This window comes from Podarcis gaigeae, assembly GCF_964106915.1.
Source record: "Podarcis gaigeae genome assembly, chromosome: 9".
NCBI lineage: Eukaryota > Metazoa > Chordata > Lepidosauria > Squamata > Lacertidae > Podarcis > Podarcis gaigeae.
Genome location: NC_139685.1, coordinates 60503330 through 60530274, shown reverse-complemented (window position 1 = coordinate 60530274; position 26945 = coordinate 60503330).

Below are 26945 nucleotides of genomic sequence, written 5' to 3'. Positions count from 1 at the left end.
CAGTGGTGGAGCATCTGATTTGTATGCAGAAGGTCTCAGATTCAATCTTTGGCATTTCCAAGCAGGACTGAGGCAGATTTGCATCTGGAACTCTGGAGAGCTGCTGCTAGTCAGCCTATACAATGCTGGACTGTTTCTTAGGTCCTCAAAAGAGCCTCCAATGAGATATCTGGAGGTATGGGATATATTGGCCAGCCCATTTAGTGAGTTTCATTGCTCAGTAGGGTTTGGGACCCATGTATCACCAGTCATAACTCAACGCTAACCACTACATTCCACACCCAGTTTGAGCCCTCAGCCATATGTCTGAATGCTGAAGGGGGACATTGTTTATTTATCTCCATAAAACTGGAGAGGAGACTACAATGCAAGCTCCAGGTGGGTTAAAACAGCTGTGATCACAGAATTTCAGCTATCTTCCTGCCACACGCAATTGATTTCCTCTCACTTGTAGCATCCAACACATCTTATGTTCCAATGACTTTCTGAGGACAAATGAAGTTTAAAAGCAAACCTCATCTCTGTGTAGTCATCATGAACTGTCTCCCAGATCACTGATGAGTGATGCCAGAGTTGACAGGCGTAACTCTGTCAACTAGAGGGAAGGAACAGCAGTTCCATGCTCCTAAAAAGCCATGTTTACATAAGAATACAGGAAATGGAGGCTTTCTCCCGTATGGATGGGGAAACACAATATTTCCCCTCCCCTCTTCTTCTTCTGATCGCATTTGAAATTGACTTTGAAATTCCTGTGATGATCCTGGGGCTTGACGCACCTGTTTTAAGCCTCCCCTCAAAGATGAGTGATGGATGGGCTGAGGATAAAAGCTGAAAGCAAGCAGGGGCCATGTGTTACAATACTGAGGGGAAGGTACCCCAGGTGACAACAGCTGAGAATTGTATGTAAATGACAGTGGAGAAACAGTCTACCAGAAAAATAAAATAAACCATTCATCCACAAAAGCAATCCTATGAACAAAAGAATTACAATGTGCACGCAGGCAAAAACCTGAGTCGATGTTCATTTCTGTCCTTCTGGGCATTGTACTTTAAAGGTGGGAGGATCTAAGTCATTTCTTGTTCATTCTGTTTATCTGATGTAATGGGATGTTTGTGATGAATCCGGCAGGATTTGGAAAAAGAACCTTGACTTCTGAGATTATTTGTCATCATTTCCCTCCTAACAAGCTTTAGAAGCTGTGACAGGCATTGCCTAATATATATTGGTAGTGTCACATTGCTAAAGGTGCTGATAAATATTTTAAAGATCCACATTAAAAATTGTTTGTTTGTTTGTTTGGCTTTTTGCTTTCAGGAGCTTAGGGAGGAATCCAAACCCAAAATCCACCAGTCTCCCAGCGCCACTTTATGAAAACTATCCTCAAGTAAGGCTACCACAAAACGGTATATCCAGCCACATCGCAGCAAGGATTACCCAGGTCAATAGTAGCTTAAGCCAGTAGAAGCAACAAGGACACACTCCAGCTATCTAGCTCCCAGTGAAGATCTTTTAGTATGCTGTCCTCAGACCATTCTCTTCTTGTTGCTGCCATGCTCTGTGAACTTTTCTATAGTACCAGAACTGGACAGCTATTGGCATCAAACCAATTGCTGGAAGAAAGCTACAGATCTGGGACATGGAGACACACACACAGAGAGAGAGGGAGAGACTCATCTTTCACATTCATAATTGGACCTTAACTTCCAACAACAGACAAATATGGCAGAAACATAGGCATTTTCAAAGGCACTAGAGAAATCTTTGGTTATAAAGGGGGGGTGGAGATAAAGACTTCCAATATAGGGATTATTTCATGTGAAAAGAAAACACTGTGCTTTTTCTCCCCTGTTTGTAGATAAAACATTAGTGGATAAAATAGAGGATCATATTCTTCTTTTGAAAAACTTACTACTTAGAGATTTGAAGAAAAATCAATGTGACATTTGAATACACTTTGAAGTTCTTTCGCAGCTTGAAACTTCACAACTTTTGTCTCTTCCTTTTTTTATCAGCTGTATTCATTACATTTCCATATAAAGCAGTTGCTTGTTAAATACCATCTCTCCATTTTCTCACTCTTCCCCTCCCGCACTCCCTTCTTCCTCGCTGTCACAGCGCTCTCCATGAAAACCAAACACTTTTTTCTTTCAAAGGTAGCAACGCATCGTTCAATTAAAGCCCTTGCCTTTGTAAAGATGGATAATAACTTTGATCACTGCATTTGTGTAATTAAGGGACAGGCCTCTGGTTTAAAGGGGCAACACTTTCGCCTTTGAAACCTGGAGAGTGTGATGAGCTTTCTGCAATGCTCACACTGTTGGAAGGAGCCAATCTCCTCTGGTGTCACATCTATCTGTGTCCCCCAGATTGCTCGTCCGCTGTCCCAATGACAATGATTAGCCAGACCACCTGCTGGCTGCAGATGGAATGAGGCAGAGCGATAAGGCAAGCAGCCTTTCTCTCATGCTTCAGATCAGCAGAGGGAGAGCATTTCTTCACAGGAAGCCCATGTATAAGCCGTTTATACTTATACTGCAGGAAATATTGGGGTAATTACCAAACACAGGGAGGTGGTCTCCCACTATCAATAGCATTAAGAATGGATTTGAAAATTCACTCACCAGATTAATTGATCCTCTCTCTCTCTCGTCTTTTTGAAATTTATTCTCAGGGCTCCAAGTTGGAGGGGCAAAGTGTATCGAGGAGTGATATTCTCATTACAGCACCACATATTTGCTACCATCTTAAGCCGGCTTTCTTCTTCCAGATCATTATTCAGAATTTTAGCAATAATAACTGAGGACGGGCAAACTTATTCCCCACAGTAATGTCAAACTCAGCTGAAAGACAAAATGAGAAACCCCTTCCCAGCCCTTATCTGATGGCTGGCAAGGCCTCTGATCATGGCGGAGAATCGTTTATGCCTTTCCTCTTTGTTCCGTCTGGCTTTCCAAAACAGGCCATTTAGAATGGTAAGTTTTGCTAAATCTAAACAAGTTTCCAGAGCGCTGGAGCAGGAAGAAGCAACCAGACATTCCCCTTGGGGATATGTGTTGGCTCCTGGCCGGCCAGCCCAACAGGTCATTGAAGTGGAACACCAGCAAAATGACAAGTTTCTTGCTGGGGAGGGTGGGGGGAGAGATTTGAACCAATCTTTCTTTCTCTGTGTTCTTTGTATTTCCTGCCCCCCCCTCACCCCACCAGCTGGCAAAGTGATGCTTGAAGAGATGCTTGTCAAACATGCCAAGGTCAAGAGAAGTAGCAGGAACTTAGAAGGACTTTGGCTGGCTCTGTCCATTCATGTGCATCTTAAACACACTGAGTGGCTTGTATAATTGCATGTTCCTTGAATACAATGAGTCCAGTCTTTCCACTTTTGCAAATTAAGCAACTAATGATTTATTTTATATACAACACCTAGCTACTGTAGTTGCTTGATGAATGTGCAGTATTTTTTTATTAATAACTCCTTTATGACACACATTGGCATCATGAAGAGAGAGGAAGTATAAATCAACGATTTAAACTTTTCCTCCATCAGGTGTAACACAGGAGTGAAAGGAGACTCCCTTTTTTATTTATTTCTTGTTTCTCTGGTTTTCTGGTGGTTTTACATAGTGTATCAAATGTTAATATATTCTATCAATCCCCACCCTGCACATCTTATGACCTAGTTACTTTTTTATATGTATGTTTTTAAATGCAAATTGTTTGGATACCTTTTAGGTAACAAAAACTAATGGAGTTTAATAAATTAGATAGAATAAAAATTTTGAAATATATTTCATGTCAAGTAATTATTCCTGAAAGAAAGAAAAAAGATGGCAAACACCTGTAGCCTTTTCTTTCCTATTTTATACAACTCTACTATGGGACCAGCCCCTGCTCCCCAGTAACTCTGCAGTCAAAGAGGTCCCCTGCATCATTCACATGGGGCATAGTGATGTGAAAAATTGGGGATGCATTGCCTCCCACCCAGTATTCACTTGCAGTCTATTACCTTTTTGGACTTGGTCTCCTGGTGAGGCAGTGTTAATGGTAAATCCAAATGCTAAAACAGGGTTTCATTTCAAGTCATTCAGGTAAGCCAGTGCTGGAAGGGCCATCCTTACCACTGGGCAGAGAAAGAACCTAAATATATGTGACACCCAAGCTGTTGCTTGAATTAAATCAGGATTTTTCATTCACATAATAGGAAGCCACCTTATACCAGATCAGACCATTGGCCCATCTACTTTTGTATTGTCGACACACACTGGCAGTGGCTCTCCAGGATTTTGGATTGAGGTGTCTTCCAGTCCTACCTGGGGATTGAATTTGGGGCCATGGGTCTATCCTCAAAGAATTTACCTTCCAACCTGTAATCCCAATCTCGCATACATATGCACACACACTGCCATTACAGTGGTACCTCAGGTTGCATACACTTCAGGTTACATACGCTTCAGGTTACAGACTCCGCTAACCCAGAAATAGTGCTTCAGGTTAAGAACTTTGCTTCAGGATGGGAACAGAAATCGTGCTCCGGCGGCGCAGAGGCAGCAGGAGGCCCCATTAACTAAAGTGGTGCTTCAGGTTAAGAACAGTTTCAGGTTAAGTATGGACCTTTGGAACAAATTAAGTACTTAACCCGAGGTACTACTATACTAATATGGGGGGGAAGAGACAGACTCCCATTGACCTCCTCTCAGCCAACTTGCAAAGATAAGGTTTTATTTTTCTACTTACAACGGGTGTGAGGGACTCTCCTGGTTTTTCAAGTACTCATAATCAAGAATGCTTGTGAAACCCAGATGGCTTTTTAGACGAGTCAAGAAGGACAGTCAGCTGTGACCTCATTACTTACTACAGGACACAGAGGGAAATGCTATTAGGCATGAGAAAAACACTGATTGACATCCCCCCCAATTTTTATATTGCACTTGAAAAGAATGAGATGAAGAAAATGGTGTTTGGATCCCCTTCAAGAAATAAAACATTCCTCTTGAAATGTTGTAATTCAGACAAATGGGTGTGTGTGGAGGAAACATTGAACGGACTCCAAAGAGTCCTGTTGACACCACATCTGCTGTGGCTAATGTCCTGCTGTGTAGAGGAGCATCATACAAGAGACAGAAAGCCCCTGATTAGCCACATATGCCAAGATTCAAAGCAGGTGGCCCTCCTGTCTCCCTCTGCAGTTTCTGGCATTTCAGGGAGCGGGAGAAGAAAATGAAAAGAGATTGCTCATACAATCACATGGGCATGTTTTCCCACCAGTGGGATTTAGCCCAATTGTTTTCTCCGTTTCTTCCCAGTTAATTAAGTACTAATCCTAAAGTATCAGAGCATGTACCCAATAATAACCATCATCATCACTCATTCACACAGAGTGGCTCCATGACTTGGATCGGAGCAAAAGATGATGGGAGTTGAGAACTGTGGTGTGTAATGATCATGGCATTCTTAGCACAAATGTGAAAATCGAAGGAAAGGAAAGGGGGGGACCCAGCATGAGCTAAATTCATCTCTGGTTTACCCCCCACCATGGTGTTAACATCAAAAATCAATTGATTCGCCACAAGGAGGTTTGGAGACAGTACAAGAGGATGCTTAGCTTATAAAACAGCTTCATTAAAAGCAATGTAAGAGGATTCTTGCTGGAATGAACCAATAACTTGTACAATGTCCAAACAAAAAAAATTCCTTCCAGTAGCACCTTAAAGACCAACTAAGTCAGTTCTTGGTATGAGCTTTCGTGTGCATGCACACTTCTTCAGATACAATGAAGAAGTGTATCTGAAGAAGTGTGCATGCACACGAAAGCTCATACCAAGAACTGACTTAGTTGGTCTTTAAGGTGCTACTGGAAGGAATTTTTTTTGTTTTGACTATGGCAGACCAACATGGCTACCTATCTGTAACTTGTACAATGTCCGTTCCTGACATGTGTGATGAGGTGGTGCTACTTCCAACAGCAGGTGGGGACAACATGCTCAAATATGCCCCCATATAATAAAACATTCCTTGAATAGATATTATATAACAGGGGAGGAAAGAGGTCTGTCTGTCTGTCTGTATATATTCAGAAGTTCACAATACTGGGTGTAATGACATATTCCTCCAGAAGGGGCTGGATGAATTTGTCAATTTCAGTTTCTTCTCAGGTCCAATTTTTTCCCCATTCTCAAGTTGTGTACTCCACATTTCCACATCAATTTGCATTTGTAAAAGTCCTAATGGAATTCCATCAGCATTTGAATGGGTATTTCTCCTAAGATACACATGTTTGTATGCAATTTTTCAGAATGTGCAAGTTTTTGCAAAGCAAGTTTTCTCCAATACAATGTATGCTTGTCTGTTATTTTCATGAATATGTGCATCTTATGCACACTTTTCCTCAACATATTTCTACACATTATTCAGCCGGAGAACTACACTGCAATATTCAGATACGTGTGAATTTCAAATGAATGGTGTCTTTCATATTTCCATTACTTGCTAAACAAATAAAAATAAATCTTGCTAAATAAACAAAAATAAAATAAAAATAACACGTATCTGATGAACTGAGCTCTGGTCCATGAAAACGTATGCCTTCATAAAACTTGATAATCTTCATGGTGCCACAAGTCTCTGTTGTTTTCGCTGCAGTGAATTAACATTGACTGCTCATTGGCAATCATTGCAATGAACAGTACTAGTTGCATTGTACTTTACCTTATTTAGTTGATAGTTATCTACTTTTTTATTTACTATTGTGCAAGCCTTCTTAAAGATGTTCTATTCACCAAGGCAAACAATAAATGTTTTAAATAAAAATAAAAATAATTAAAACTTGTCCAGATACTGTTGTTCATAACTGCCTGGGAATTTCAGCAGGCAGAGAATGCAACCGTCAGGCCTGGGACTCAAGCAATGCCTATTGCACCGAGTGTATTTCATCAGTGCTTCAACAATGGGCACTGATGTTCTATTTTGTGCAATGCATCATCCAATTCACTGATTTTAACCCAAATCTTTAATGACTTGGGATAACCACCCCCACCCCATTCTATCATGATCTCTAAGCTCAAGCAACAGTTCTGTTTGGAAGATACCATCTTGGTCCCAAGACAGAACAGATAAGGCAAGCAGAGAGAGGCATTTTCTTTGTAGAACTCCACCTCAAGTAATGTGCAGAAGTTTAAGCCCAAGCATCTTTGAGGAGCAGCATGTTCTTCTTTTATTTGGCCTGGTTAAAAAATTGATCTCACTCATGCATTCATTCATTCAGAGAATTTATACCCTACCTTTTGCTGGAAATAGCCTCTAGGCAGATTACAACAACCAGCAAAATGTTATAAGACAGAACCACCATGATAAAAAAGTGGCAGGCAAGCAGATGAAAAAGAAGATATGGAAAAGGTAAGAGCAACAGATAAAGTACAATGAATTTAGGAACAAATGCATAGCACTAAAAGTACAAGAGAATGGGATTGACTTTACTCAGTGCTTAAAAGATAACAAGAGTGTATAGGACTTTTTCAGTCTGAGGGCCACATTATCTTCTGGGAAATGCTCTGTGAACCACATGTCAGTGGAGGGCAGGACCAGGTGAATCTTGGGGTCAATGCATAGCCCTAGTAAATATAAGAGGGGTAGGTAATTGAACATGGGACATGGGTGGCGCTGTGGGTTAAACCACAGAGCCTAGGACTTGCCGATCAGAAGGTTGGCGGTTCGAATCCCCGCGACAGGGTGAGCTCCTGTTGTTTGGTCCCAGCTCCTGCCAACCTAGCAGTTCGAAAGCACGTCAAAGTGCAAGTAGATAAATAGGTACCGCTCCGGCGGGAAGGTAAAAGGCGTTTCCGTGCGCTGCTCTTGTTCACCAGAAGCGGCTTAGTCATGCTGGCCACATGAGCTGGAAGCTGTACACCAGCTCCCTTGGCCAATAAAGCGAGATGAGCGCCGCAACCCCAGAGTCGGCCACGACTGGACCTAATGGTCAGCGGTCCCTTTACCTTTTTAGGTAATTGAACAAGTGTATTGTTCCTTAGCTTCATCTTCTAATATGGTGAAAAGCTGTAAATTGGACACGTTTGGGAGTTTAAATGATAAATCAATACAAAATTCTACAATCCTTTTGATTCATAATAAATCCTTTGCCAGTAAATATGGGTTGAAAGTTACATTTCTTTCTTAATTGACCTCATGTAGTGAATTTGAGTCCATGCAGAATGAACGTTTCCATGAAGAAAAATAGGACTAGGGTCAATAATTAATTGATAATTAAGACCACCTACCCACTCCCAGGGTCTAGATGCGTGATCATTATTTTTTATTTCCTTTCCGTTTCTGAATTATTTATTCATTGATGCTTCTTTGTGGTACAGCTTAAAGCAACTCTAACATCAACTAGGACAACTATGTGTAGATTCCATAATTATTAATGCCACTAAAGAAAACATCCTATTTTTTAAAAATCATTCTCCTCACCTCAAACACCAAGCAATGAACTCGTAACAACAGTAGACACTGTTGTTGTGTTGACAGTGCTGTTGTGTGACTGCTATTTTTCTTCTTTGCTATGGAATCGTGATCCAGTTTCCATAGAATCATAGAACTGTAGAGTTGGGAGGGAGTCACCTAGGCCAACCTCCTGTAATGCAGGAATTTCAACTAAAACATCCAGGACAGATGGCCATTATGTTACAATATCTTGCTTTTCGCATCCAAAAGAAACTTGTGGCAATATTTTCTAGGCTTGCATGGGTCAGTTTACACATGTGAGTACCACACACAAGGATATGGGCAGAAACTTTAATGTGTTTTTTTTTAAGATATTTATTAGCGTTTCAAAAATTATACAGAAAAACAGTAATAAAAACAAAACACAAACAAAAAAACATATCAAATATTAAAAAAATTACAAAACTAAAAACAATTTTAAAACAGGTAAAATTTCATTCCCTTGTTTTCTTATAACTTACTTCCCAGACCTCCTCATACCTCCCCTTTTTGTATTCCAATTTTAATTATTAATTTAGCAAATCCTCACCCTTAATTTTCATTTAATTTTCAACCTTTCTTTTCTTTTTGCTTAATCATTACAGCTGAAAACCACTTAATTTCTGAACCAACATCATTCTAACATTAATTAATTTTACAATATTTCCCAAGATAGTCCTTAAATTTCTTCCAATCTTCTTCCGCCGTCTCTCTTCCCTGGTAGAAACTTTAATGTGAACCTGGATCAGGGGGAATTGCATATGAAGACTATAGGAAAAGGAGATGCGGGTGGCACTGTGATCGAAACCACCAAGCCTCTTGGGCTTGCTAATCGTAAGGTTGGCAGTTCGAATCCGTGCAACGGGGTGAACTCCTGTTGCTTCGTCCCAGCTCCTGCCAACCTAGCAGTTCAAAAACAGTGTGTTTACTGCAATGCATTATACATACGGCTGCCTTTGAAGCCGGTTTGGAAACCTCAGCTGGTGCAGAATTCAGTGGCCAGGTTGCTCACCGAAGTAAGATGGTTTGAGCATATTATACCAATCCTGGTCTAACTGCACTGGATACCAATTAGCTTCCAGGCCCAATTCAAAGTGCTGGTATTGATCTATAAAACCTTAAACGCCTCAGGACTGCAATACCTCAAGGACCATATGAACCTACGCAGACCCTGAGATCATCTTCTTTGGCCCTTCTTTGTGTGCCTCCTCCTTGAGAGGTCCGGAGGGTGGCAACACGAGAACGGGCCTTCTCTGCAGTGGCTCCCCATCTGTGCAATGCTCTCCCCCAGGGAAGTTCACCTGGTGCCTTCATTATACACCTTTAGGTGCCAGGCAAAAGTGTTTCTTTTTAACCAGGACTTTGGTTGATTTGATTTACATCCTATGCCCTTTTAAAATGTGTGTGTGTGTGTGTGTGTGTGTGTGTTGGGAGGTATTGGGTTGTCATTTTTATTAAGTATTTTGTGGTTTTATACCTTGATTTTATTCTGTGAACCGTCCTGAGACCCCCGGGTATAGGGAGGTATATAAATTCAATAAATAATAAAATAATAATAATAATACCCATGTGAGTAGATAAAAAGGTACTGCTGCAGCAAAGAAGGTAAGCTTCCATCACAGGGTCCTGTCATACCAAAAGTGGTTTAGTCATGCTGGCCAAGTGACCCGGAAAGCTGCCTGTGGACAAATGCCAGCTCCCTCAGCCTGAAAGTGAAGATGTGCATCACACCCCATAGTCAAATTCAACTGGTCTTAACTGTCCAAGGGTCCTTTACCTTTTACCTTACTGTAGAAAAGGCAAAGTGTGGTCCCAGTTTCAGAAAAATAGCATTGCATGTGTCTCTGCTAAATCATGTGCTTCTTCATGTTTCTCCTCTGCATCATATACATCATCCTATGTGGGTTGGGGGGAGGCATCTCACATGTGTGAACGAATCCAGGCACACTTCACATGTTATGTCGAAGAAGGAGTCAATACACTGAAAAGGTGGGGTGAGATCTTATGTCACTTCAGTCATGCAAAGCTTCCTGGATCTCACCCCCAATGTCAATGCTTTAAACATAGGAGCCATGGAAGCCTCTGTTTGTAGGATTTCATAGGGCCTAGGTTCTTGCTCCAATGGAAACCTATGATCCTAGAGTTTAAGGGCAGCTGGCACAGTGGGTCTGGGCCACAGAACTAACCTCCCAATACTGTTGTCATTATGGCAAATCTGGATTGTATAGGGGCAGAGCAGGGTACTAGAGGGAACACTGAATTGGCTCTTCTGGTGTGCTCACACAGAACAAACTTCATCACCGCCCTGCATTCACCTCCCTGATTATATGTGGTTCTTTCCCATTTTCCAACGTTCCTTTTACACTGCAGTATCTGTTGTGTTTTGCAACTGTGGGTTTGTTTGTTTTTATGCTGCCACACCATGCTGAATTCTGTCCACACTAAGAAATGTCACTAGACATAAAAACAGCAGGAAAGAATTTTATACTGTCCCAAATTTTGTCATTTTACTTTGCCATGATTTGCCAGACTGCAAACAGATTTTATTCTGGGTCAAGTAACACAGAAATCAACACTACAAATGCAATATAATCCATCAGTTTTCCGGATGTGGCTTTTATGACATGCGGAAGCTCAAATATAATGCAGAAATTAACGGTGAGGGAAACATTGTGGAAATGGAATAAATCACTGTGTGAATGCAGTTGCAGACTACCCAAAATCTAAGCTTAGGTAGGAGGAGGAATTTGTGTGGTCTACCATACGTTGTTGGACTCCACCACTAATCAGAACTAGCCAACATCACCAGTGCACAGGTATGATGGACTTTTAGTCCAGCTGGAAGGCCACTGGTTATCTACGACTGTTTTACAAGTTTCTTTTTTTAACCTTTAAAACTTGGGCTTAGTCTTTGGGCCTCAGATGGGAAATTTCAGGATTTCCAACGTAATTTTCCTAGCTTTTGCAGGGAGATGTCCTGAATCTTCAAAATTTAGATAGCTGAACAGACCAGTTATGCATGTTTGCTCACTAGTAATCCTCACTGTTTGATATAACTCACTTTTAAGTAAGTGTGTCTCATGCCTGGAGTCTCTCAATATTTCTTCACATAGCAGAGATCAGCACTCTTTTGTCAGCAAAAAAAAAAAAGAAACCCACCAGCTATATTTGAAACCAGAGAGCATTATTCAGTAAGCCATATATTGAAAGTTTTGTCCAATGATTTCTTGACATGCAAACCAGAATGCAAATTGATATTTTGTATGTGCAAAACGGAGCTGAAGTTTTAGAATTAGCCAAGGGAATACATCGTTTCTATTCTGCTACCAGAACCAATAGCATAATCCTTTGGGATCTTTGTTTGTTTGTCTATGGTTTGGAAACTCACATAAAAGTAACCTCTCAGCAAATAATGCATTAAACCAAATAATACCTTTTCCTAATCCCTCTAGACCCCTCTACCCCTCGGCCCCCAAAATATATGCAAGGATTTCATTTCCTCATCTGGGGAAAGGAAGTTTTCTGTGTCAGTTTAAATAGGATATGAGCAAGCAAGCAGAATAAACCAGTAAAATGTAATTAAGCCATTTAGCACCCCATAAAACAGAATCCCATAAAAAAGTAATGCAAACCACAGGGGTGCAGTCAGTACAGGGCCAAGTGTCTCAGCTGGATTTAAAGGGACACTGTCAAACTACTACAGTCTCACAGTAGCTGATCTAAAAGAGCAATACCAGATGAAAGGCGCATGGATGTATTTTCTGTTGTAAAACAAGGGCACAAGAGCCAGCTCTCAGTGCAGGAACTGTTTGAAACCATCAACTGTCCATCCCTAACAAACAACCTAAAATTACCCTCCAGCTTTCTTAATGGTAAAAACTGCCTGTTTCACAGCTACCAAGCAACCTGTATTGTTTTGCCTGAAGACCAATCATCCTTGTATAGGCCTGTAAGGTCACTTTAATCATCAGGAGAAGTTTAACTTGCAGCACAACACTCTGCAGAATGCCCCAGAGTTGTGACCAAAATGGGCATTTCTCACTATTTCCTGTGCACTGTGAAGTGCCCTTCCCTCTGACATACATGAAGCATCATCCATCCTTTGCTTCAGGCATCTTGTAAAGAGACATCTTTGCTCATGCTTTCTCTGACTCATAAGATTGGAGCCCTGTTGATGCGGGATCTCTCTCTCTCTATGTTTTATGTTGTATCTCTGTTTTTATGATACTGTTTTGTTATTTTTATATCCTGCAATTGTATACCACTTGTTGTTGTTGTTTAGTCATTTAGTCATGTCCGACTCTTCGTGACCCCATGGACCAGAGCACGCCAGGCACTCCTGTCTTCCACTGCTTCCTGCAGTTTGGTCAGACTCATGCTGGTAGCTTCCAGAACACTGTCCAACCACCTCATCCTCTGTCATCCCCTTCTCCTTGTGCCCTCAGTCTTTCCCAACATCAGGTTCTTTTCCAGGGAGTCTTCTCTTCTCATGAGGTGGTCAAAGCATTGGAGCCTCAGCTTCACGATTAGTCCTTCCAGTGAGCACTCAGGGCTGATTTCCTTCAGAATGGATAGGTTTGATCTTCTTGCAGTCCATGGGACTCTCAAGAGTCTCCTCCAGCATGACTTAGAGATGCTTAAATATTATGTAGTCTAGAAATGTTTTCAAATAAATAAACCTAAATGACAGAATTCAAGTTGTAAGAAATGATGAAATAGAGTGAGCCATGATAAAAAAAGGGAAGGGGTGTGTGTGTGTGTGTGTGTGTGTGTGTGTGTGTGTGTATCTGAGAGGGGTTTTTATGGGCAAAGTGATAGCTTGTGGTAAAATTTCACTTTATATTTTTATTGTAACTTCTACGCAATTGCAATGTAATTACATTCACTGGACTATGAAGTGTATTTAACCCGTGCAGTTAACCCTCCCGTTAGAGACTTATGAACACATTTACAAAAGTTCTATTTTTGAAAAAAACAAAGTACATACTAATGTCTTCCATTATGAAGTCAGACACAAGCTATTTAATAATGAAATTAGGCTTCCAATTGTATGAACTAATTTTAATTACAATAAAAAGAGCATAACCTAGTGTAGTTATATTGTAATTACAATGCCTGCAGTTACACTGCAATTATGAATAACTAGGCAAAGTACAACTGCATTTATCCAGAAAGCCAAAATATCTGGCCTCTCAAAGATTCAGGGTTGTGTCCAATGTTAATCGTGCTCGGGGCAGATCCAATTGAATTAATGGCAAATTTAATTCCATTAATTTCACTGGGTTTACTCTAAGTAGACCTTAGTTGGATACAACTCTCAGATATAATTTCACCACCATTAAGCAGTGTGAGAAATATGTGATTGCTAAAGGACAAGTCTGGTTTACAGATAGGTGAGTCAATCTATTTACAGCTTATGTCACTTTCACATATATTGATCCATAAATCCATTTTGTTGTATTTCCATATTAAACTACAATTTTATTTTATTTGTAATTGCACCAAGTGTGCATTGTAATATACATATTTCTGAATTTATTTTTTCTTCAAATGTGTATGGATAATAATAGTTTTAACTATTAAAAAATTTCATTTGGATCTTTTATGTGCATTATATGCATTTTCTCAAAATATGCATTTCTAGCCATACTTATTATAATTTATAATTATAATTATACAATTTTTATGATGCCCTATACCTGCTTGTCTCGGGGCAGTTTTTATCTCCAAAGCCACCTTTTTAAAATGTATTTTGATAAATTTTTGAGCCAATACATATTTCAGAGTATTTGGGAAGTGCAAAACGTGTATAATGTAATCCTGATCTGCATATGAGTCTGGGAAGTGAAGTGCAGGTCACTTCCTAAGGATAATCAGTAACAAAGCATAAGAGTGGGTGGTATCAGTGCTACTTTTCTAGAAAAAGAGGTGCCAGAACTCACCATGAATGCCTCCCTTGTTCTCTTATAATGACAATCATGTCTACCTTAGAGGTGCCAGAACTGAGTTCCAATGAGTTCCGGCCGAAAAGAAAGACCTGATGATAACAAACCAAGGTAACACTAATGTAAAATATGCCATAGACCCCCGTTTTATTTCTGTGAATTCATGACAAATCTGTACACAAGCCCTGATATGACAATCCAGCATTCTTTGCCTAGAGAAGATGATAGAAAGATTGCTCAGTAAATAAAACTACACCCTATATGAAAACAAATGTGTGTACAGTAATTACATAGTAAGAATTTCTACTTCTATCCCTCTCTCAGCTGTGGCACATATTTTGTCTTTGACTACTTCCAGGGGAGATTGATGAACAACTGGAGTGAATTAATGCAGGTACGTATTTGCAGCTCAATACCTGTAAAATCATAAAAGACATCTTAATCATACCTCATTGTATTGGTGGGAGACTGACAGCTGCCTTTTCTTAACAATCATAGGATGACCTTAACAGTTCTAAATTAAAGTTTGGATTTTGGTGGGTAGCACATCTCAGATCTTGCTTATGTCATCACAGAAAGGTGTCAACTGAATGTATAATTGATATATTGGTGAGAAAATCCATGTAAAAGTTGTTGCTTCTCACCTCCAGACTGTCGTGATATTTGCAGGAGGGATTCACACGCATACGGGAAATTTAGGTCTGTGAAATTAAAGGGGATCAAAAGGCTCTGACACCCCATTGTTACAAATCCACTTTTTGAAAAAATATGTAGCTAGGAAAGTGATGGGGAGATACAGTAAGGACTGTAGTGTGTACAAATGATGCACAGGAAGTCATCTAAACACAGCACAAGCAAATCAGGATGAATGCTCATTGGTGTATAACCACACCATAAACAAATCAGAATTAATGTTCACCAAGGCTGTGCATAGTTTGAACTCCATGTAAGTTTTAAGCAAGCTAATGAAAATGAATACTCAGAAAGCAGTTTATCTGGAAAAGCACTAACCTGTTGATAAAGTGGAAAGTCTGGAAGGGAATCTGGGGTTTTTTTTGTTTTTGTTTTCTGTATGTGCATTCATATTGCAGAGATCAGAGGTGGAGCTAGCTGTTGCACCAGCCGGAGCGGTGCACATGTTGTGCACCTGGGGGTGGGGCTAGCCGCCCATGGGGTGCTGCTGTTGGCAAATGCTCCTGGGGGGGCAGACCCCCAGTACCTCTGAGCGTCTCCCAGTAGGCACGTCTCTGGAATGACATGTCCCTTCACTCCAGAGTGCCCCTCTGCGACACTTCTCATATGAAAAGTGCACAAAAGCCTTCTGGCATCACACAGCAAGAAGATAGAAACATCCATAGATCTAAACTATGCTTTATTTACAATATATACAGAGAATCCATAATCACATAATCACATCACATAAATACACTAGTTGGCATCGGCTACGTAAAATCCTAACAGCCGCATGCAGCAAGCATCCTAGGGGGTGCCATGCACTGCGAGTGTCCCTGGGGGGCGTGGCGGTGTGGCGATGTCAACCCCCCTCAGCGATGACACCCGGGGCTGGCCGCACCCACTACACCCCCTTCCTTCAACAGTGAGAGAGATCACATTTTGTATATGTTCAGAATATGAAATCCATGGACTGCTAATTGGAGGAAAGGAGATGGAGTATCTGAGAGGTAGCTGAGAAGGAAGAAACTGGATGATTGGAGATGGTGGTAGTGCTCCTAGACAAGACAACTAGGTCTAGCTGATTGTGTGTGCATTTGAGCAAACAGTATTAAGCCTGAGAGAGAGAGAGGATGTAGAGCATCTGCGATCACCTAACTGGGGACATTAAACAGAGAGGATAGGCAGGGATTTGTCGATCTTCCTGCTGGTTTTGTGTACTCTTCATTAGTTTGATTCTGTTAACTTTGTTTATTGCTAACCTGCATTGTTTCTTTCAGTCAGTCATCTTCCAGGAAGACTTTCACAAGCTTTTTTTTACACCATGTGTCACACACAGCTTTCAGCAAGATCTACAGAGTGTAGACACATCAGAATTTGTTAAGTATGTAGCAATACTGCCAAGATACTCCCTTGTTGTTAGTTTAATGTTGTTTCATGTGAATAATGTCTCCAGAACAGCCGTGTTTTTCTTTCAGATGAGGGGGCTGAACACCCCTAGAGCTGACAGCTACATTCCTTCTGTGTTAGAATACAGAAAGCGCCATTAAAATGTTGACATTCTCCACACCTAGCTGTTTAATTTATCATGGCATGCTCCAACCAGAAGTACCAAGAATTCTGCAAATAAGGTGATAAAGGTAAATACTGTGGAGTGGTAAATGTCGAGACTTTAATGGCAACCCACTGTAGGTGCCATTTTAACTAGCTGTTTCCTAATGAAAAACGTTGTGCTTTTCTTTTTGTGAACTTGAAAGTGAACAAGATTGTTTGGGCCACAACTGAGATGACAAAGTCATCATGCTCCTAGGCCATGCAGCGGTGATACAACATCTTGACCTTGTAGGGGGGGTCACCGTTCCTTATGTACTAGTGAAAGTTCTATCAGGATGATAAGTGCAAGGGGGGGGTTGGGATGTGGGTGGTGAGCAAGCTGTCCTAAACAACTGCCCATCATCCCAGCAGGTATCTCTTCAAATGACACTGCAAGATCACTCCTTGTTTTGCTAAGACTAAGTTCCTACACTTTGCAGGATGTGAAGTTGGTGATAGCAGATACTCTCCAGTCTTGCTGAAAAATAGCTGTGAAGCAGAAGTTCTTTTTTTACCACAAGGTCTCCAAGATCTCTCTCCAAACTGTTCTGGGCTAGGGGTTGAATATGCATATTGCTCTCATTCTGCCAGTGAAAATCCATGGGCTGGAGGCATGGCATAACCAAAAATGTTGGCTGGGGAGGCATGGCATAAGGACTGTTGTCATGGAGTGGCTGAACAAGCGCTATCAGGAACAGCAAACACTGCCTTGTGCATTTTGGATTTTTGAGGGGATATTTACTGAGATTTTTCACTGGCACCATAGGAGATACTCGGTGCTATGTTGGTAGCCCTTGATTTAAAAAGATAACTAATACATCTGAATTGCTCCTGGGATGCAGTGCTGGCTTCCCAAGTATCCCTCACACCCCACTTATGGAATGCAAGGTGAGGGAGGAAAAAGGAGGACAAGAAGATGCACCTGTGCTGTGACACTGTTGTCACCACCACCTTGGGAGGCTACATGAGCGTTCCATCACAAAACCACCACTAGGGATGGAGATAAATTCAATTCAGTTTGCATTTAAAGGCAAACCTACCTTATCTACAATTTCTGAAACAACAGCCATGCTTCAAAACACACATTTCTCTGAATTCTGCAAAGCGTGTTCTCATTAACAGAGAGCACGTGTTGCGGTTGGGGAAACAAGCCACCTTTCATGACTAGGCAGATTTGAGAGAAACCCAAGCCTCCTAAGGGGTTAAGATTGGGTTGCTGGGGAGTTCTGATTGTTGATAAATTTGGAGGAGGGGTCAGAGGCTTTAAATACAGGGGCCAGACGTTGGACTTCCTCTTGGCCGTTTTTGCATCGGATCACCCGCCCTCCCTCCCTTTAATAGGGTGGTTTTCTTGTTCGCTTGACCTTGCTATGCCTGTCATGGGGTCGTCCGCCTTGGTGCGGGGGCCTGGTAGGAATTTTGCCATCTGGCTGATTGGCTGGTGCCATTTGGTTTTTGCCTACTGCGTAGCAAATCGTCACAACTTGTAAGGTTGGCGGTTAGGCATTGGTTAAATTGGTGCTTGGAGGGGTAAGTGCCTACCCCTCCAAATGATGCGAAGGGAATTCCGTTAAAGGAATCCAGGGGCTTGCCATTCTTTTCGTCCTTGTTCATGGCGTTGGACTTGGGCCGTGCAAGCCCCACAGGAACATGAGGGTGAGAAGTGCGGGACTGATGCCCAGCTTCACTTTCTCACCCAATACTTGTTTCCCCACACTGGCTTCCGTTGGTGTCCGGTATGCCAGCTCTGTCCCTGAGGGCATGGACAGATAGTCATAACCAATGCCTAAGCAACCACTCACATTTTTTGTATTTGAATAAAGTTGTGGCCAAAATTATGCCAAAAACCTAAACAAAAATTGATGTGTGAAGTGTGAATTTTTTTGGGGGGTGGCAATTGTGGGACTCAACACGCAATGCAATTCTCCGGCCAAGCAATATCTATAAAATTGAAAATACTTAGATAAATTGTATGTAAAAACACATGCATTGGTGAAAGTAATATACAAAAATGTAGTGTGCTAGAGAGAGAAAATGCATGCAAATATGTTTCTATTGGGGGGGGGGAATTTGCAATAAAATGCTGATGAATTTCCACAAGGACTTCTCCACCTCTCTCCTCCACACAAAGCAAACTGGTGTGGAGATGTAGAGGACCAAATCTAAGCCTTAAAGATTGAGAGAAAAGTAAAATTGACATATTCACCCACCCTTCATTATCAGTACCACTTCAGAGTGATGAGTGTAGGAATAATATCGTCACACTGGACATGGTGCCAGAAGAAGAAGAAGAAGAAGAAGAAGAAGAAGAAGAAGAAGAAGAAGAAGAAGAAGAAGAAGAAGAAGAAGAAGAAGAAGAAGAAGACAAAAACGAAGAAAAAGAAGCCTTTAAGTTTATGCTAATTGCACCAAACTGCATCTATCAGGTCTGGAGAAAAGGAGTGCTCTGCAGTGTTTCCATTAGGAGCTGATCTAATATCCATCAAAGTCAAAAAGGGGCCTTCCATTAAATTAAAATATGAATGGAGAGCAAAGTTCCTTGGCTGGAGTCTATGAGGCAGAGCTTCATCACTTATTTTCATTATTGTTTTGCAGGAGAGAGGGTGGGAAAGAGCAATGAGAAATGAAACTGTGGCTGGCACAAAATGGCTGCCCATTGGACTTCTGCTGAAACCCGTTTTCGAATGTGTTCAAAGTCCGATTGTCTTCCACTTTTACACTCCACAGAACTATGGGCAAGGCAGACCCTTAAAATGGGATATTCCAAAGTCATTTCTAATCAGTCTATGATTCTATGATTCCATTCCTGAGGAAGCTACTCTTTTCTGATTCCCTTCCTCTCATTCTCTTACTTTTTTATCAGATGATGTTCTGAGTATTCATGGAATAGTAACAGCTCTCATTACTGGATCTATGGTGCTAAAAGGACAGACAATTAAATTTTAAAGCCATTCTGTGCTGTCTTTATTAATGTCAATTGTGTTGTTTACAATGGCAAAACTGGTCTGCAGCCATTTACTAGTGTTCACTGGGATGTGGTCAGTTGGGACATTCACTTACACAGCAGCATGGAACGCTTAGAGGACACAGTAGTTTAAAAGCTAGCCCAGAAATTTTATAGTATCTCTTTTCTTGCTCTTGGCCACCTTGAAATTATTAACTGTGGGAGTGGGAGACCATTTCCAAAATTGGTCTTAAATCTTATTGTTTGTAAAGACTTTTTGATGTTTTAAAATGTATTAATTATGTTTTATTTTAAATTACTATATGGTTGTTTGACTACTTAGCCTCATTTGGGGAGGAAGAGTGGAATATAAAATTTATTGGCAGCAGCAACAATAACAACAACAACATCACAAACACAACTGTCCTACTCAAATATAAGGAAGTCCAGTTCCATCAAAACCCTCTTCAAATTTCTGTAAAAGGGACCTACAATAGCTATGCCCTCACCCATTGTTGCTCTTATTTCCCCCCACAAATTGAAGGGTGACTGTGTAAAGTGGAAACTCCCTGTGTATTTTAGAAATCAGATACTCCTGAAGAGGCCTCTAGTAACTAAATGATATAGTGACACTACTTACATGTTCCCTGTGTTACAGAAGCTCAATTGGCCCATGCAGTGAAACACTCTTCTAACACAGAATATGTTGACAGCCTCACTTATGACTTCCAGGTACCTCTTAGAGACCTTTTTTATGACAACAGGCCTTTGCAACTGTTTAATTTTTGTTCAGTCAGCCAGTCAGTCACCTCAATGATTATCTGATTTATTTATTTTTTTAAAAGGAATAAATGAAGTTTTATGTTTTACAGTGTACACTACCTTGATATAGTTCACAATATGACAGCATATAAATGTTTGCATAAATAAGCAATCCATCTTTCCTGACTTTTTATTTAAAGAAACAATAATTAACAAAATCAGCACTGTTGAAACACTGTTGATAAACCCAGTAATCCGTCAGTCATCTCTAAATCTCAAAGGCTTCCAAATAAATCGTCCCTAAATCCCCAAGGCTTCCAGAGCAAGTGATGATCTGAGTACTAACATTGCTGTCAGTCTAACAAGATGGATCAGAAAGAATATCAATAGTCAAGCTTGGGTTTTCAGAGCAGTGGAAGGGGTTTAGCTGAGCCAGACCTTTGGCCTATCTAACCCAGTATTTATTGTCTGCATTGACTGGCAGTATCTCTCCAGGGTTTCATAGAGGGAACATTTCCAGCCCTACCTGGGGATGCCAGGAATTGAACCTGGGACCTTCTACATTCAAAGCAAGTGCTCCACCACTCTCTCCTGACCCTTTCCTTGAACCATGGTACCCCTTTCTTGTTCATTTGTATGTTCTCAATAATAGTCTCAGTAATAGCAAGAAGACGTTGATTTCAGCTAAATTTCCCATGCTTAGCTTCAACAGAATACCAGATGTTGTGAGTGCTCCACTCTTTTCCTTGAATTGTAGCTGAATTCATGCCATGTCTTTTCTCTATCAGGTTTGATATAAAATTGTGCTCCCGCCTCCAGATATTGCAGCTCTTGCGCTGAATTATGATGGTTACAGAAACTCACAGCTTCTTTTAGCTCAGTAATCTGAGGGCCTTCTAGACCCCTTGGGGATTTTATGGGTCAGACCAAAGCATGTTGTGACAAAACAACCCTTTGACAGCACTAGCAAGTACGAAGAAAAGAGAAATGGCTGTGAATAACATTTCATGCTGAAGCTGCTGAAGTTGCTTCCTGTCCCTTAATGTCTTGCAAGAAGATTGTTATTGAAGGGCACTGATCCGATACTTGTGCAGAGAAGTAACATAGAAAAGTACATTAGGAAGCTGAAAGCTAGGGACAGCCAATGCAACACACTCCAGATGTTGTTGAATTGCAACCAGCCAGCATGGCCAATGATCACGAATGATGGAATGGAAGTCCAGCAACATCTGAAGGACACTATTTTGGTCAACCCTTCCATGAGCTGTTCAACTATGATAGCATCAGTGGGCAGGGCTTTGAGGGAGAAGTCCAGGGCTCCAAATTAGCAGATGCCTTATCCAATCCATGGAGACTTCTGATGCTCCCCATGCTATTGGCAGTGACTCTTTTAGTGGGTGGTCCATCTCATCTTGTCCACACCCACTTCTGTTGTTTCTGTTGGCTTTGTGGGTCGGCACTCATACTGTATGGCACACCATACTGAAGATGAGAAGCAGTGCAAACTATGGCTTGTATTACAGCAGCAAAAACAAATTAAAGGATCTGGTGACTAGGACCGGGTGGATGCCCCCATTGAAGTATTTTAAGTAGGGCTGTTACATCCAGTTAGTTAATCAATCAATCAATCAATCAATCAATCAATCGTATTGATTAAATACTTTTTCAAAGAATGAAATGTGCCCTTAGGTGATCGAACTTCCATTTGTTTGAATACTTTGAGTTATTGTGGGTGACAAGCACCTGCTTAAAAGTATTATTTCAACATCACATACCATATTCACTTATCATGAATAATATTCTGAATTTTTCATTAAGAGCCTGTTTGTCGTTTGTTTACCAACTCAGGAAAATGGAAGGGCGATTATAGGAAAATACATTTGCTTATATACAACACCCATGATTTTCTTTTAGTTACTCATTGGAAATACTTTATCATTGATCACATTGATCTCACTATCCTTAGAAGTTAGAATTGTGGGGCAGCAACAGATAAATCAGGAATGCTTCTTCTGTCTCAGACATTGAAGAATGATACATTTTGCCTATAATTAATTAAGTCAGCACTGTTCCAAAATCTACTGGGATGCCTATATTATCTACACATTTTCCTGTTTACATTAATCTGCCTACTGGGGAAAGAAAACATTGAAATGATGCTAGGTGATGTGGAAGCTCCACTGGCAATGTTGTCTATGCACACATGAAAATCAATACTTGAAGTAATTCACATTCAAGTGTGAATAAGTCTTCAGTCCTGAACACATTTTGTATGGCATAAGTCCCATGAAACCCAGATGCCACATAATACCTGCTTTGCATTTGTAAGAAATCTATATTTTAGTGTGGGAGCACCTATGCTCTAGTTTACTGTCGATACAGCACATTGGCCCTCATGCTGACTGATGTGGTATAAGGCAGCTTCTCATGGATCATAGCCAACATTAGTAATTTCCACAAATGCAGCATAAATATTAGAAATATCTTCTCTACAACTGACCAAAGCACATACCCTGACTTCTCCATAACAGTTCCCGCACCCAAAAAATGGGAACAGACAATTATTTCTGCTGGCCATATGCTGCACCAGGGGTAACCAACACCGTGTCCTACAGCTCCCACCATTCCTGACCAATGGCAATGTTGGGTGGGACTGATAGGACTTGGAGTCCAACAACATCTAGGACATTGCATTGGCTTCCCCTGCGCAACACAAATTTATTAACTTGGTTGCCTTTTTCCCAGGAGAAAGAGGTTTTGTTCAGTTTCCTCTGCTTTGATGGTCTAGCGTTTCAGGTAGAAAACATTCTTATTATTTGTTGCTTTGTTTCTTGCTTAATTAAAAAACAGCAATCCCAGGAGCCTGTCCATTTACAGCCTCACTTTGGTGTTTCAAGTGGGAACAGTATTTTGTTCCTATCAAGTGTACTTTGGCAAACAGCCCACTCTGACATCACCATGTCAATGCAAATGAATGATCAAGGACCACTTCTAACTTGAAAAATGTATGGAGATAAAACACTTGAAAAATTGAATAAACAAAGTGGTGGACCCATGGAAGCTTGGGTGATGCTTGGGTTTAAACAGCAGTCTCTCTAGGCAGAGTTTGTTTTATAGAGCTTTTGTTTCGTAAGAAGCTGAATAAATGAAACACCCAGCATTTTTTGTTATCTTATTCTGTCCCCTCATGGTTGCCTTTAGGTGAAGTTTCCAAAATATGGATTTAGCATGCACACCTTCAGATCTTGTATGCCCTTTGACTATCATAAAATGAATAGCTCTCTACATTTAATCCTTAGTACTTTGGGTTTGATCCAGAAGGTTGTGAGTCCAGGGAAGTGGGAGAGAAACAAACAAAAAGGCAAAAAGTATTGTGCAGCTGTGTTTTAAGCTGTTGCAAAAAGTCTGTGTTGTATTTGATGTGTCCAACAGATTTCTACAGGTGGGTCATGCCTTACTCCATGCATGCCTCTATGGAGGCTCAGGGAGTAGTGCAGAGGTGGAGCTCCGACAGGACTGGGATTGTATCATGAGAGCGGGGAGGGACTGAGGCAAGTGCCTTGGCTATGAGGGTTCAGTGCCAGTTTCCCACCATCTTTATTAGAACATCTACTGGGCTACTTGGGTTGCTGGCTGACAGGGCTGGGAATGATTTTCTTCATCCTAACTGTAATTGGCCCTTGGTGGCAGTGGCATTCTCTCTTCAATGAAATGCTTTTTGAACACCATTGAATAATTTTGTCACAGCTTGGGGCAGAAATGGCATTGTGCATGTAATGGGGAAAGGGGGCTGCTCGTGCGTAAGCGTTTAAAGCCTCCAAGCTTTACCATCAGTTCCTAAACTTTCCCAGTCCGAGGAGCCACGGGTGCATGGCTACCTCAATCGCTGGCAGAATCCGTCAGTGGGCGTTTCCGGAATTTACTCCAACATAAGAGTTCCTTGACGGAAACTCTTCTTCTGGATTCTCTGCGTGACAGTTTCCTCCGTGGAGTGGGCGTCCCCAGCGGAGGTCCTGAGCCCTCCCCGCTATTCTCACTGGAAACATCTTGGAGCCCTTCCTCCGATTGAGTTTCTGCAGGAACTCTCCCTCTCCCCCTACTGGTTCCTTCCTCCGCATCCGAGGCTCTCCTAGCCTCCTTGAGCCCTTCCACCACCTGACTCTCCGATGGCAGTTCCCTGACATCCACCTCCTCTCCAGGACCCCCCTCACCCCCCGTCTCCCCCTCTTCTCTGGGTGGTGAGGCTGGGAACCCCCAGAAGGAATCCTCTGTTGGAATTCTGGCCCGGTCAGAGGTATGTGCCTATCTGTCTAGGCACCGGCTGAATTCCTTTGACCTCCCTCCGGCGACTCCCGGCAGGAAAAACACACGAGGTCCGTTCCGGCGATTTTCCTCAGGCTGTGAGAAAAACACACCAACTGCTTCTCCTCCTTCCTGCTCCCTGCATATCCCCAGGGAGGGGAATCAGACACAGACAGAAATGTAACTACATGCTTTTATTTCTGTCTTTAGCAGTCATACAGTAAAAGATGTCTGCTCTCTTCAACAAACAGAGAGAAACTCCAAACTCCACCCATGTACATCCTGTACAGGTCATATGACACACACTGAGCTCATATCCTGTGCTCAATAAGGAGAATGGAATGCCCCTTTGTTTCCATGGCAACAGTCACAAACATCCTGTTTGGCTTTGCAGCCACAAGCAGCTGACTGAGCTGCTAGAGCCTTTGCTTGCTGCAGCATTGCTGCTTTAGAATAACATACTCCCCCTAAAGTATCAATGTGTGCTGCGAGCAAAGCATCATCCAGAGAAGAAAACAAACAGTTGTTATACTTATAACATTCCCCTGTTGTTTCAGTTCCACCCTTGGAACTACCCGCCACTGGTTTTACCAATGTACCTCTCTGGTTGTGTGACTTCCAAGGAATGAGTGCTTCTGCATTACCTTGGTTAACAACTCTCTGTTGTGCCTTTGTCTCTGACTCAGACACAGCTTCAATCTGACTTTGGTTGTTTACAACAGCAACACATGCAATAGCTAGGTTGGCAAACTCCTTTGAATACCTCTTGGGTGGTACACCCTTCGTTGCTCTCTCAGACCTACGTAAGAGGTGCTGCTCTTCCTTGCTTTCTGGTTCAGCCTCTGAACTCTCTGGAGAACCAGTACTAAGCTTAATCAGTGGTTCATCCTCCTCTTCTGAGGGTCTAGTCATTATGTGAGATTTCCTCTCAATGACTGTGACAACTGAGCTGTCTGAGCTATCGCTGTCATCATCAGTACTACTGAATTCAATAAGATCAAACTTATCATCATCATCATCATCAGAATCATCACCAGTGGGAAATGTGTGAACAATCACTCTCTCCTGTTCAGGAGCACTCTCTAGGAATTTTGTGAGAATCACCTTACCAGATTCAGACAAAATTACTCTGTAGAGACCCTTTTCATAACCCACAAAAATGCCTCTGGCATTCTTTACTCCACCCGGAGCTTCTGTCCTCACATCAGACCCAAAAACCTTGAAATGGGCAACAGAAGGTTTTCTGTGGAACAGTTTCTCAAAAGGAGAACTTCCCAACTCTTTTGAAAACTTTCTCAACCACGTGTAACAAAATGACATCAGCGATTCAGCCCAGTACTCATTTGGCAGATGTGAACTAAGCAATTGCGCTTCCATTCCCTTTTGCAATTCTTTGTTCACCCTAACACAGACACATCTTTTCCATGCTTCTTCGGAAGCTGCAATTTTGTGTCTTATCCCTTTCTTCTTCAGGAACCTCTGGAAATCCTGTAAAAGAAAAATTGGCTTCTCATCTGTGCAAAGACAATTTATGTCAGCATCATGCATATTTTTAACCTTGTCACAAAACTCTTTAAACCTTTCTAAGGCTTCTTTCGGTCTCTCCAAAAGATAAATCCAGACAAAACCTGTGAAAGAATCAACACATATTAGGTAATACTTTGCATTGCCTCTAGATGGTGCTAAAGGACCAATCACATCAGCATACACCCGCTGAAATGCCTTGTCGACCCTCGAGGTGACCTGCTTGGTGTTCTTCTTGGCTACACCTGCAAAAGAAATCATGTTAGAATCACAAGAATTACATTCCATGTAATCACTTTGATCAAAAGTCAACAAATACAGTCCATCTTTCTCTTTGGCAGAAAGATACAACTCTCCATCTTTGTAGATCTCGCAGTTCTGATCATCATAGGACAGTTTTAGTCCCTTCTTGGCAATCTGTGAAACGCTGAGCAGATTGTACTTCAAATCTGGAACCAAATAAACATTGTTTATAGTCAAGTTCAGACTTGTAAGATACACAGTCCCAATTCCGGTGGCTTCCAGCTCTTGACCGTTGGCTTGTTGTACAACGAAGCTTTGCTTCTTAAATGACGAAAATAGTCCTCTGTGTCGACACATATGCTGCGTACACCCAGTGTCCAGGACAAAGAAATTCCCTGCTTCTGGTGTGGCTTTTAGCGACATCAAAGCCTTTGCAGGCTTCGCCTGTGACTTGGCATGACCTCTGCCTGACGCCTCAGACTTCGTGGCG